Source organism: Trachypithecus francoisi, unplaced genomic scaffold (genome assembly GCF_009764315.1).
Source record: "Trachypithecus francoisi isolate TF-2019V2 unplaced genomic scaffold, Tfra_2.0 Lachesis_group2, whole genome shotgun sequence".
In the NCBI taxonomy this organism is placed as follows: domain Eukaryota; kingdom Metazoa; phylum Chordata; class Mammalia; order Primates; family Cercopithecidae; genus Trachypithecus; species Trachypithecus francoisi.
Window position 1 is genome coordinate 164838046 of NW_022681465.1, and position 10034 is coordinate 164848079.

A 10034-nucleotide genomic window follows, 5' to 3' on the forward strand; every position below is an offset into this window, starting at 1 on the left:
AAAATGAATAATTAATATACTGTTTCACATTTCCCACTGAGATGAGGAATTCACCAAACTGTACCATTGGAATTTTGGTGGCTGTATTATTATTTGTAGTTTTTCTCAATTATATCTTTAACTAATATATCATCTTCTCTTTCTTGAGCTATTCCCTTGAAACAATGTTTTATAACACCCACTATGAAAGGTGTATCAACCAATAAACTTAAGATTGTTTTATTTCACCTTTTCCTCCTCATTCCATCTATCTGTTTTGTTGCTGCTGTTGTTTATTTTTTTCTTGTCAGACAGGTAATGTCCCAAAGTCATAACAAGGTATGAGGGTGGCACATCTCACACTTGAGCATGAACACCCAATCGTCATACTTACAGACTACAAAAGGATTGTGTTGTTGTTGATTTTGAGACAGGGTCTCCCTCTACTGCCCAGACTGAAGTACAGTGCCACAATCATAGCTCACTGTAGCCTTGACCTTCCTGGGCTCAAGTGATTCTCCCATCTCAGCCTTCCGAGTAGCTGGAACTACAGGTGTGTGCCACCATTCTTGGCTAATATTTGTATTTTTTCTTTTTTTTTTTTTTGATAGAGATGGAGTCTCACTATGTTTCCTAGGCTGATCTCGAACTCCTGACCTTGATCCTCCTGCTTTGGCCTCCCAAAGTGCTGAGATTATAGGCATGAACCACTGCCTCTGATCATTAATCTCTTTTTATCAGTCATCTAGTTACTTCTGTGTTGTTGTGGTTTATAACATTTATATTCTATTCAAAAACTTTAATTGCAACTTTTATTTAGTCTTTATTTTATTCTGAAGTCATTTGAATAATAATCAACTGTTTTTATCTTCATTCATATTGAGTGGCTATATTTTATTATTAAGTGCATTTTTCAAAAGAGTTTTTAGATATTATGAAATATCTTCTTAATATCTTCCTGAATTGTTGCATATTTGAACATGTTTTAGTTTTTATGTGATTAATTGATCTAGGTTATCTTTTTCACAGCTGGAGGCTCACCTGCTTCTTGCAAACATAGCGTGTCTGAATGTGGCCACCTCATCTGCTCTTCAATTGTGTGAGTTGGATCTAGGATGCTCTGGCAGTTTCCATATACATTTAAATTAGTTGTACTTTTCCAAACAACGGATTATTAATAGACTTCTTAGGAAGTTCAACCTATCTTTGGAGAGCTCCAAGTTTTAGAGAACTTACTGCCTGAGATGATTAGAAGAAAAAAATACATCTTCTTGTGGCTTCCTCCCTTGACCATGTCCGATTTGCTCTGCCCTCAGCAACACTTCTCCATGAATAGAAGATCTGGGTTATGGCTGCTGTCTAAGTTCATCAAAAGTAATGAAGCACAAGGGATCAAATATAGCTTACTAAGTCAATTTATTTAAACTAAAATCAATTTATTTGTCTACTCTTGGTGGCTGAAACAAAGTTAATTCTTAGTTAATATTTGTTAAATTAAGAACAAAAGAATTATCTGTAGAGATTCTGGAGCATATCCATACTGCAATGTATACTTTGCCAATAAGTAATTCCTATACTCGCTTTTTTATTTTTATAGTAAATGTCAATTACCTTGTACCTATGCTTCACAATGTTGTTTCTGAAATTATATATCATTCTTATATCTTTAAGATCAGAGTCAAAATTTGTGACAAATGAAATACTGTGGATTTGATAAAGAAGAGAGCTTCTCTTTGGTTAAGAAAGAAAGGAACAGGCTGGGCGCGGTGGCTCACGTCTGTAATCCCAGCACTTTGGGAGGCTGAGGTGGGTGGATCGCGAGGTCAGGAGATTGAGACCATCCTGGCTAACACAGTGAAATCCCATCTCTACTAAAAATACAAAAAATTAGCTGGGTGTGGTGGCAGACGCCTGTAGTCCCCGTTACTCGGGAGGCTGAGGCAGGAGAATGGCTTGAACCCGGGAGGCAGAGCTGGCAGTGAGCCGAGATAGTGCCACTGCACTCCAGCCTGGGCAACAGAGCGAGACTCTGTCAGAAAACGAAAAAAAAAGGAAGGAACAAATATAAGGAAATACATTTTTAAAAATGCATTACCTTTCACATTTGACCTTAGTCATCAACTAATATCATGATTTATAACGTCACATTAATTCATGTTAACAACATTCACTTCTAAAATTGCAATAACATAGTTGCTATGGTTTGAATGTGTCCCCCAAAAAGGTGTGTTGGAAACCTAATCCCCAGACTTAAGTCTGATAAGAAACATACACAATCTATTCTCTCTGAAGCCTGTTACCTGGAGGTAGCATGATAAAAGTTTTATCTCAAGGCTAAAACTTTGGTCACCACAACCTCTTTCAACCAATTGAAAATAGAAAAATTTTAAGTCTACATATAACCTGGAAGTCCTCCCCACCTTCGAGTTGTCCCATCTTTTGGACTGAACCAATGTGTATCTTGTGTGTTTTATTGATGTCTCATGTCTCCCTAAGTTGTATATAATCAAGCTGTGCCTCGACAACCTTGGGCACATGTTCTCAGAGTCTCCTGAAGGCTGTATCATGGGCCAGGGTCACTCATATTTGGCTCAGTATAAATCTCTTAAAATATATTACAGAGTTTGACTCTTTACATTGACATTAAATAAATTAATCAAATTGAAGGGTTAAGGCTGTGGCTGTGAATTTGATCTCTTGCTCTCTCTCGCCCTCTCTGCTTTTCTGCCAAGTTATGATGCAGCAAGATGGTCCTCACCAGATACCAGTGCCTTGATTTTGGGCTCTGCAGCATCCAGAAGTGCAAGAAATCAAGTTCTATTATTTATAAGTTACCCAGTCTGGTGTGTTATAGCAGCACAAAATGGACTAAGGCAACAGGGGACTCATTTAAAATATTTTTATCTGTTTTGTTGTTTGTTTTACAATTTAAACACAAAATGTTTACACTTCACACAACAATCTTCCACACTCACCCTCCTATGCACACACACACACACGCACACACACATTTGTCTCTAATTATTTCTTTTCTTAATGCACTCAATGTTTTAACCACAGGGATCTTGACAAAAGTAGGCTAGCAAAAAGGTCTATGAGTCTGAAGGGCTTTATTGTTCTTTTCCCAGTAGTTATTTTTACAATATATTTAACTAATAATCAAATAGAGGAGTCAAAGATAAGCCAAGTAGTCTCCTAAATCCTCTTTTCCAATGTTGGTCTTTCTGCCTGATGAAAGGGCCATATGTGAGTGCCCACTGTAATATGCAACCACTCTAATTTTCCTGCCCTAAACCTTGAATCAAATGCTTTTTTATTATTATTCTCCTTTTTGCCAATTAACACTTTCCCCCATCACGCCCCCGTTAATTTCTTATGCTCATAGGCACCAACAAAAGGCTTTGTAGGAGATTTTGCCTTAGGTATATTTGTCCCTCTAATAAGAGAACCTGTCCTTATTCTGGGGACAGAGGATGGAGGGGAGAGACAGAAAAAAAGAAACATAAGAAAGAGAAAGAAACACATGAAAGAGAAATTTAAAAAACTTTTTATTAAATGCATTGCCTGCATGTTGATGTCTATTACCAGACATTTAAGTCTTCTCTACTCCATCTTGTATCAACTTCTGAAACTTTCAAATAAGAAAACTAGACCTTTGTTCATTGTATGGAATGGGAATGTACTAACAACTTGCTCCTCCTTCTTTTCGTTTTTCTTTTCTTTTCTTTTCTTTTCTTTTCTTTTCTTCTTTTCTTTTCTTTTCTTTTCTTTTCTTTTTTAAGATGGTGTTTCACTCTTGTTACCCAGGCTGGAGTGCAATGGCGTGATCTCGGCTCACTGCCAACTCTGCCTCCTGGGTTTCAGTGATTTTTCTTCCTCAGCCTCCTGAGTAACTGGGATTACAGGTGCCCACCACTGTGCCTACCTAATTTTTATATTTTTAGGTGAGAAGGGGTTTCACCATGTTGGCCAGGTTGGTCTCAAACTCCTGACCTCAGGTGATCCCCCCACCTTGGCCTCCCAAAGTGCTGGGATTACAGGCGTGAGTCATCTCACCCATCCTGCTCTTTTCCTTTAAGATGAAAACATTTATGGATAGATTGGCACTAAATCTTTCAGATAGTAATTTGGCTACAGGCATCAGATACTTTAGACTTTTGTGTGTTCCTTGAGCCATAAATGCCACTTTTAAACATTTTTCCTAAGGAGATAATTAAAGCTAAACAAATGTATTATAGTATTGTCTTATTAGTACTGAAAAATTAGAAGCAGCATAAACATCCAAAGAGACATCACTAAATAAATTATATGGTGAATATATAGAAGAGACTAAAAAAAGCTATTACAAATATAGAATAATATTTAATAACATTTAATGATAAAGAAAAATGTTCAATGAGAAAAGATTTCAAGACAGAACACACAGCATGATCTTTGTGTTGTTTCTTTAAGGAGAACAAAATGTTATTTGTTGCTGTCTCTGGAAGGCAATTTTATTTTCCTTTATCTGGATTAAAATAATTCACCATGGACACGTACTCAATTGGTAAATAAAAATAATTATAAATAGTCATTGAAAAAAATAACAAATAAGATGAATGCATTTGGGTTTATAACATATTCTAAGCACAGGTAAATAATTTTCTCCTATGTTTTAACCAGTTTGTCACCCCCAACAAATGTTTACTAGTCTTACAATTGATTTGACAGTACAGCCTATCCCGTACTTATGATGGCTTGACTTAAGATTTTTCAACTTTAACGATGGTGCAAAAGCAACACACATTCAGTAGTAACTGTACTTTGAGTACTAATACAACCATTCTGTTTTTCACTTTCAGTACAATATTCAATGAATTACATGAGATATTCAACATTTTATTATAAAATCAACTTTGTGTTAGATTATTTTGCCCAACTCTAGGCTAGTGTAAGTGTTCTGAGCACATTTAACATAGGCAAGGCTATGCTATGATGTTTGGTAGGTTAGATGTATTAAAATGCATTTGTAACTTCTTATGATTATTTTCAGCTTCCAATGTGTTTATCAGGATATAACTCCATCATAAGTTGGGGAGCATCTTTATGTGCTCTAAATCATGAGTTCTATGAAGACTTATCAGTCGTAATGCTATCGGGATACAGAATCACTTTTATATAAGCTCTTGGAAGCTGTTACCTCTCTCTCTCAATGACTAGGGTTCCATGTCCATTCTTGACCCTGTAGAATTGCCTTCTTGAGTGTTTAATTAAAATCTTAGTCAAGTCCATAAAATGAATATCCCTGAGACCCTTTTAGAGAACCTCCATTGAGGCCTACTGGATTATTTCCCTGATGATGAGAATAGTTTAGTGGGTTTAAAGATAAACGTTAGCTTTTATATTCCCAATGACATACAATAAGACTAAAATTTGCACATCCAGATTTTGACCCTTGCTACTAAAAAAGTAAGTATTTGAACCTTTTGATTGCCACTTAAGTTTGCAGAGATCACAATGCCAGATATCTAAGAACTTCTTCAAATTCAAGCATTTCTATACAATGCATTCCACTTTAGGCATACATGCTTATAGCCAAGCCAAAAATCAAACTGTGCTCTTGGTATGAGGGCTAAGGCTCAAGTCAAACTGCTGTTTCCCTCTCTGAGTGTTCTCTAACCTGGACATCCCCCAGATGGATCTCTGTTGGGTCAGAGAGCACTCACCAGATGTTCATGGGATTCCTTTGCAAATGGTTATTAATCTGTACTGTTTCTCCTCTGATTGGACATGAGTCCATGGCAGGAGCTTAGGTTTTTCCTTCCAGCTTTGAAGGATATCTACTTCTTCTTGAGTTTGTTTTGAGGTAGAATTTCACTTTTGCATAACCCTTTTGGTTTCTGAGTGAAGCTTTGATATAGAAGAATTCAAAGCCCTGCAACGGAAAGTGCCAAGTTATCATGAGATTGGACTTTCTGCATTTCCTATTGCTGTTTCACAAAAATTTTGTGATGCTAAGAAAAAAATAGCAAATCCTTGGGGCATTATATCTGTGTGGACATGATAATGAATTACATTCTAATGTAATCTTTTAGCTGTGGACTAACTAAAAAAAGTCTAGCCCCAACTGATTGATGCGCTGAAGGATTGTGAAAGAACCTTTAGCTTTCAAAAGTGATGAATGACCATACTCTGTTTTAATTTAAGCCATAGAAATACATTTTTTAAAAAACGCAGTATGGATTACATGTGATTCTGAATTTGTCCAACACATTCTTTGATAGCAGAAACAAAGATGATACCATGTATTGAAAAGTAATAAGACCATTGAACAAGGTATCTGAAAATAATTGCAAAGAAATAAAAGGTTAACAGAGGTATCCAACCCTTACTTCTCTTGGGTTTGTCTTACTAATTTAAGCAACTATTCTGATGCCTTGATCAGAGATAAATGAAATCACATTGCTTAAAATAGAAATGATTTATTGCCCAGCAATGTCTTGACATAAAAGGATTCAGCCATTATTTCATATGTGTTTGGATGAGAGAAACAAGAAAAAAAAGTATAGAATCATGCAGCTTGTATGCGTTTTAGACTCTTTCAAGAAAATAAAGCAGCAGTCTGACTTAAGCAGTATAAGAACATTTACTTACATTTATTTTAATGACAATTTTAATAAATATTTTGAACCTTATTCTTAGGCTGCATATTTTGCATTTTAATATTTTAGAACATTTATTATATTGTATTCTGAGACCAGCAGGTACTGAGAAAAGATGGAGAACATTAAAATTTTTCTCTTGGCTTTGCCGTTGTGCCCTAGGAAAAATGGCTGCTGTAAAAAAGGAAGATAATTCACTTTAGACTGGAAGCTCCCAAAGGGTAAGGATAATTTTTTTACATGCAATATGTCATATGGCACCATAAATATATATATTATATATACAATATATTACATATAATATATTTACATATATAAATATATAAAAATATATTTACATATATTTATATGTTTATATTTTATATATTTATATAAAAATATATTTATATTTATATAAATCATTACATAAAATAATAAAAATTAAACTTTTCAATATGCAAATTTCTTCTATTATTAAAAGAAAAGGAACAGCTGAAATGTTAATCACTACAAATTCCCAGTAATACAAAATGGGTTCTTTTAATTCTAGTGTTAAACTAAGGAGCAAGGACTTTTGGCATATTCAAGAAGAAAGAATGAATCCAGCATTTATTCTGCAAGGCAATTTCACATCCATGATTTGAGGAAGGCATAAAAGTCATTAGACATAGAATTTCTACTTTAGGCTCCCAGTTTCTGGTCTGGCACATAAGGAGCTTGTAAATCACCATTCCATTCTTAAAAGGGTAAAAAGCTAAACAAACTGAAAAACAACAACTGTTCTCAGATCTGTCAGAGAAGTGAGGCCATAGGGCAAACCACTGCCCTCAAAACTGGAGAGACAGACAGGGGGATGCAGAGAATTACGATTTACTGAAGCAGAAACCCAGGAATAGAAGCCTCTGCAGAAACCAGTGTCAGGGTCAGGAAAGCCTAAACTGTAACCGACAAATTGCTGGCGGCTCAGTGTGGACAAGTTTGAGAGCTGGAAACTCCAGGGCGGGGGACCAGTCATGGGGATTCTCAGTGCTTCTGAGAGTTTTACCTGCCAGAGTTGGACCTGGTCCTCACAGTGAATATTACAGAAAAAAAAAAAAAAAAAATCCACTTTTGCTAGAAGGAGAAAATATGGTAATTTTGAAATTTTCCAGAGCATTCTGTTCTGCTTTACAAGTCCTGCCTACAGGACAAACTATTTTATCGGAGCCTAACCTGCTGGAGTTTTATCACAGCTAAACTGATCTGGGGAAACGAAAATATCCAGCTCCGGCCCCCTGTAGCCATCCTGTCTCACCTAAGAGGGATGGGTATACTAAATAGCACCTGTGAAGTGCACAGCTCAAGGATACAGGCTTATCAAAAGATGGAGACTAATACATACCAGGACTATAGAATGCTTCCCCTCCCCCCACACCTTACTACCACTTTACTAAAGGTTTATTTATTACATTTTCTTTACCCAGTACATCCTGCCCACCTTTCAGTAAAAAATTACAAGGCATTCAAAAAGGAAAAATACAGTTTGAAGAGACTCAACAAGGACCAGAGCCAGAGCCAAATATGTAAGGAATGTTGGAATTATTAGACCAGGAACTTTTGAAAAACCTAATTAATATGCTAAAGCTTTTAGTGGAAAAAGTAGATAACATGCATGAACAACTGGATGATGTAAGCATTTGCTGCTGTTGAGAATGCAAAATGGTGCAGCCACTTTGGAAGACAGTTTGACAGTTCTTACAAAACTAAACATACTCTTACCATATGATCCAACAATCATCCTAGTTGGTATTTACCCAAATGAGATGAAAACTCATGTCCATACAAAGACCTACACATGGATGTTTACAGCAGCTTTATTTATCATTACCAAAACTTGGAAATAATCAAGATGTCCTTTGCAGGTAAATGGATAAATAAACTGTGGTACATGTAGACAATACAATATTATTCAACACTAAAAAGCAATGAGCTATCAAGCCATGAAAAACTTGGAAAAAACATAAATACACATTAGTAAGTGAATGAAGTCAATCTAAAGTGGATATATACTGTATGATTGCAACTGTAAGACATTCTGGAAAAGGCAAAGCTATGGAACCAGAGAAAGGGTCAGTGGTTATAGATGTGTGGGAGGAGGAAATGTACAGAGAATTTTTAGTCAGTAAAACTAGTCTGTGTGATACTAAAGTTGTGGGCACATTTTATTTATACATTTGTCCAAACCTATAGAATGCACAAAACCAAGAGTGAACCTTAATATAAATTATGGGTAATGAAGGTGTGTCAATGTAGGTTCATTGATTGTAGCATGTGTACTATTGTGGCAGGAAATATGGATAGCGGGGAAAGTTGTGCATGTATAGGGAGAGAAGGTACATGGGAACTCCCTGTACTTTCCACTCAATTTTGCTGTGATCCTAAAACCTCTCTAAAAATAAAGTTTACTATTAAATTTAAATATGATATTTCACTTATATAAGATCATCTCTGTATTAAAAATAACATTTATTGTTTTTATAGCAGCATTTTCCAAAAAAGGTTGGAAACTTTCCAGAAATTATCTGATAGACATTAAACTTTTCCATCCTTATTTCTTTAATGTGGTCAGCTTCTAGAAATGCCAGATGACACCCATAAGATGGAAGGTAAAGTTATTTAAACAGTGCTCCCCAGAAAGTTCATCTTAGAGCTGCATAGGTTAAATCAGGATTTGGGACTACTAATCTTAGCCTTTCCATGTTTATACCCATGACCTTATTCTATAAGAATCTATTGCATGACATGTCAGCACAGCAATGCATTTTATTACATTTTGCTATTTCTAGGAAATCACATTTATGTCTCTTCTTTCTTGATCCATCAAGAATGATAATTTTGGTAAATTCTAGCTTCAACAGATTATCTCAGTTACTCTTAAGCTATTTTATGTTATTTTCCAGCAGGTCACACATTCACTTGGAGTTTTAAAACATTGTACACTGTATGTGCTATGACAATTCTATGAGGAAAAATCAAGTCAAGATCTTTCCTTTTCAGGTAAATAAACTAGACTCAATGAGATGAATTACCTTGATCAAGATCACACAAGGTATCAAAACTGGAAATCTGTCAACAGCTGAGCCACTTTCACATTGCCTCTTGTTTCTATATCGTTCTCAAACTGATTTACCTATTTAGAGTGCATTCCTTTCAATCCTAGAAAGAATTTGAGGTAGCCACAATAAAAGCCACTTCCACAGCACTGCAAACATACACAATAAAGATAGTAAGGTACAGAGAGAAGGTAAGATTAATAAATATGGAGACTTAAATAATGACTGTGACTAACCATTAAGTTGAGATGAGAGTTCCTTGAGTTCCTTAAACATAATGGCAAAATCTTCTGCGCATTATAAAGCAATGCTACTTGGAAGAGGTAACATGGTTTGTGCATGG

The 10034-nt window shown here is 35.6% G+C and overlaps 1 non-coding gene across 1 annotated transcript; it reads right to left on the bottom strand.

Annotated features, from left to right (window-relative positions):
- Positions 1 to 284: 284 nt before the first annotated feature.
- Positions 285 to 388, bottom strand: LOC117066277. Its single transcript, XR_004430255.1, has one exon. It is a non-coding gene; the product is annotated as a small nucleolar RNA U13 (small nucleolar RNA).
- Positions 389 to 10034: the final 9646 nt, after the last annotated feature.